At 40.7% G+C, this 4,572-nt stretch overlaps 1 pseudogene; it reads left to right on the top strand.

Annotated features, from left to right (window-relative positions):
• Nucleotides 1-306: 306 nt before the first annotated feature.
• Nucleotides 307-4,572, top strand: part of LOC106143770 — a 4,876-nt pseudogene continuing 610 nt past the window's right edge.

The following is a 4,572-nucleotide window of genomic DNA, read 5'->3' as shown; positions in this document are numbered from 1 at the left end:
AAAAGAAAACTTCAAGTCTCAGAAGGGATTGGGAAAGGTGCTAAAAAATTGAAAGATATTTCACATTTATGGATTGACAGAATTAACCTTGTGAAGATGACTATCCTACAAAAACATTTACAGATCACTGCTATCCAAATCAAAATGCTTACATTTCCTACATAAATAGAAAAACATTTTTGAAATCCAGATGGAACCAGAAAGACCCTGATAGGAAAGACCAAAAAAGATCCTGAGTAATAAGAATAATACTGGAGGGATTGCCATTCCAGATTTCAAGATATATTGTAGAGCCTTTTCGTCAAGATGGTGCCGAAAGCGAAGAAGGAAGCTCCTGCCCCTCCCAAAACCGAAGCTAAAGCGAAGGCCTTGAAAGCCAAGAAGGCAGTGCTGAAAGACGTCCACAGCCACAAAAAGAAGAAGATCCACACATCGCCCACCTTTCGGCGTCCCAAGACCCTGCGGTTACAAAGGCAGCCTAAATATCCCCGGAAGAGTGCGCCCAGGAGGAACAAGCTTGACCACTATGCCATCATCAAATTCCCCGACCACCGAGTCAGCCATGAAGAAGATAGAAGACAACAACACACTTGTGTTCATTGTGGACGTCAAGGCCAACAAGCACCAGATCAAACAGGCTGTGAAGAAACTCTATGACATTGATGTGGCCAAAGCCAACACCCTCATAAGGCCCGACGGAAAGAAGAAGGCGTATGTTCGGTTGGCTGCCACGGACCGTCTCTCTGGGAGACTGCAATCCACGGGAGAACAGGGGTGAAGGATAGGAAACTCAGGATACGACGCAAGGGAATGACAGACAGACACACTGTGTAGTGAGAATCTGCTGCAATTTTACTTCTGCAAAGTTAAGGTTTATGTACAGAACAAATCAAAGAACTTGGCATGTGTGCATTATCACCCCACTCACAGTTCTAAAGCAGTAATTTTAGCCTTTATGACCTTTCAGCAGCCATTTAATTTATATACAGATTCAAAATATGTAGTCAATCTGTTTCCAGCTCTGGAAACTGCACTGTTGTCAGGGAAATCACCTATTCTTCCTCTTTTGATAAAACTACAGAAGTTAGTTCATCAAAGAAAGGAGAAATTTTTCATTGGACATATACGGGGTCATTCAGGACTTCCAGGCCCATTAGCACAAGGAAATGCCATGGCAGATTTATTAACTCAGCCCACAGGAGCTTTCTCAATACAAGAAGCTCAGGAAAGCCATGCTTTACATCATCAAAATGCGAGAGCCTTAAAGCAAATGTTTCAAATCACCAGAGAACAAGCTAGACAAATAGTTAAACAATGTAATCACTGCCCTGAAGCATATCATCCCTTAAAAATGGGAGTAAACCCTAGAGGTTTGAGAGCCAATGTTATATGGCAAATGGACGTGACACATGTTCCATCTTTTGGAAAATTATGTTATGTGCATGTGGTCATAGATACCTATTCTCAATTCATACATGCCTCTGCTCAAACAGGAGAGGCTGTAAAAGATGTTATTCAGCATCTTATTCAGAGTTTTCAAGTTATGGGTATCCCATCTCAAATTAAGACAGATAATGGACCAGCATATACTGCAAAAGCTTTTGAACAATTTTGTCTACAATGGCATATTCAGCATGTTACTGGTATACCATATAATCCACAAGGACAAGGAATTATTGAAAGAGCTCATCAAACGCTTAAATTACAGATTCAAAGATTACAACAAGCTCATAAGTATTTTACTCCTCATCATTTATTATCTCATAGTTTGTTTACTTTAAATCATTTAAATATAAATGATCAGCACAGCAGTGCTGCACAGAGGCACTGGGATAAAGATGAAAAACGATTTCCTCTGCCTCTTGTAAAATGGAAAGATCTCCTTTCCGGCCTCTGGCGAGGTCCGGACGTTTTAATAACTTCGGGGCGAGGGTATGCTTGTGTATTTCCACAGGATGCCGACTCCCCCATTTGGATCCCAGACCGCCTCATCAGGCCCGCTACAGCAGAAAAGAAAAAGGAAGAGACACCAGAGAAAGCAAGCGAAGCAACTTCTGCAGCGAATGAAGAAATTGAAACTAGGTCGACCTCGAGAGGAAGTGACTTGGACGAAGATTCGTCATCTGACACAGGAAGCAAAACAGCTCCTCATTAAGCAGGGGAAGCCTCAAACGGCGGCTATGTATTTTCTTGCTTTTCTCGCTCTTATATCTGCTCCCACATGTGCAGAGGGAATTTCCTATTGGGCTTATGTCCCAAATCCCCCACTTTTGCAGCCGGTAGGATGGCTTGACTCAAGTCCTATAAGGGTACTCACTAATGATTCAGTCAGACTGGGAGGAGCCCAAGATTCTGATACACGATTAGATATGTCCTCTTATATAATCTTTGAAGGCAGAACAGACTCGCTTCCGATCTGCCTTTCGCTGCAAGGGAAAGTGCCTCAAGGCTGTATGAGCACCCGATACAGTACTTTTCTAACTGACGGACCTGATAAAGAGAATGCAGGTAGGAGATGGATTTGGGAAATCCATATGCAAACTTTGGGTAATCCTAATTATCAGGATAACTTTACAGAAGTCCATTCCTTACCAATAGAGCCCTGTATTGATAAATACAGAGATAAGGATCAATTTTGGGACTCTTCTTTGTCTAAATTTCCCACATGGCTTACTTGCGGCTTTCCGAATTCAGCTATGTGGATTAAGCCTGAGGGATTTGATTATACAATATGGGATTTCTTCAATTCAAATTCTGGAGCCAAGAAATCTAATGGTAAAGGACCTTATGAGGATTATCTCAACACTCATAAGGAAAAATTTCATAATTATGTTTGGTCAGGATTAGGGGAACTGCTTCGACGCTGGTTTTCCCCTGGATTTGTTGAGCCACAATGGTATGTACGTTATAAGAATCAAACAAAGAAACATCCTGACTTGTTTAGGCTAGTGGCTGCTGCCAATATGTTTTTAGAAAAGAAACCCAATCATACTATTTCTAAAGCTATTGGATTGAGAGCATGTGTTTCCTATCCTAATGCATTATTATTAGCTCAATCAGCCTTTGTTAATATTAGTAAAGAAAGGAATTCTTATAAAATTGCCTGTTATTCTTGTAAGTTAACTAATTGTATTTCATCTACGGAGCAAAAGAATTTAGGGACTATGATTGTTGTTCGGCGTCCTCCTTTTGTTATGTTACCAGTAGATTTAGAGGAAGATCCTTGGTATGATAATTCAGCTTTACAGGTTCTGGGTATTTTAAATACATTAATTAGACCTAAGTGTTTTGCAGCAGCATTAATTTTAGGGATTACAGCATTGATTTCAATAATCACGACTTTTGCAGTTGCCACCACTGCCTTGGTGCAGGAAATTCATACAGCTCATTATGTTAATGCTTTAAATAAAAATATTACTTCAGCATTGTTTTTTTTTATATTTATTTATTTTGTATGCAATATTCTGTCTCTGTGTGTTTGCAGACCAGAAGAGGGCAGCAGAGCAGACCTTATTACAGATGGTTGTGAGCCACCATGTGGTTGCCAGGAATTGAACTCATGACCTTTGGAAGAGCAGGCGATGCTCTTAACCACTGAGCCATCTCTCCAGCCCCCTACTTCAGCATTGTTAGAACAGGAAGCAATTGATAAAAAATTAGAAGCAAAAATTAATGTATTAGAGGAAATAGTATTAGCTCTTGGACAAGACATTACTAATTTGAAGACAACTTTATCTACTCGTTGCCATAGTAATTTTAAGTCAATCTGTGTCACACCATTGCCTTATAACACATCTCAACCTTGGGATAAAGTTAAGGCTCATTTGCAAGGGTTATGGAAAGACTACGATATTACTCATGATCTGGATACTTTGCAGAAGGACATATCGGCAATTAGTCAGTCTCATCTACAATTAGGAGACTTACAAGATCTAGCAACAGACCTGGAGCGAGGACTTAAGAGTCTTAATCCTTTGGACTGGATACAATATTTTGTATTCATTGGAGTTCTTATACTCCTGGTGATCTTGGTCAGTTTTCTATTTCCATGTCTTTTAAAATGCCTTTTTTCTTCATTGCAGGGAATGCAACAGGAGGTGTTCGAGCTTCATTTTAAAAATAAAAAGGGAGACCTGCCACGTCCACAGCAGTAACTGCCGTGTAGTGACAAATGCCATTGCACTGGCCTGAGCCTGCTGAAGGACTGAGGTTAGAGCTTCCTGGAGCGCAGCCTCAGGCAGTCTTCTGGCAATCAGCAGTCCACATGGGACCTGATGCCGAAGACAGGCCTCCTGCTAAGGGATGGCCTTGGAAGCGAGCCCTCCTGGCACTCTGCATGCTCTTTCTTTGTATATCTTATCTTTCCTGTTTGCAACTGACCAAGTTCCCAAGAATCATAGTATAGAAGGAAACTGATGATCCTCTGAAATCTGCTCCACCATTTACTAAAGCAGTTCTGGAAGAGATAAAACAGGCCGCCCCTAACTTAAGTTTGGGAGGATTTTTAGATAATGTAGAGTAGAGAGAATTATTATGAATTTGGGAATAAATGAGTAAACTATCAGGGAAAGA

Source organism: Microtus ochrogaster, chromosome 5 (assembly GCF_000317375.1).
Source record: "Microtus ochrogaster isolate Prairie Vole_2 chromosome 5, MicOch1.0, whole genome shotgun sequence".
NCBI classification, from domain to species: domain Eukaryota; kingdom Metazoa; phylum Chordata; class Mammalia; order Rodentia; family Cricetidae; genus Microtus; species Microtus ochrogaster.
This window is presented reverse-complemented; position numbering and strand designations above follow the sequence as displayed.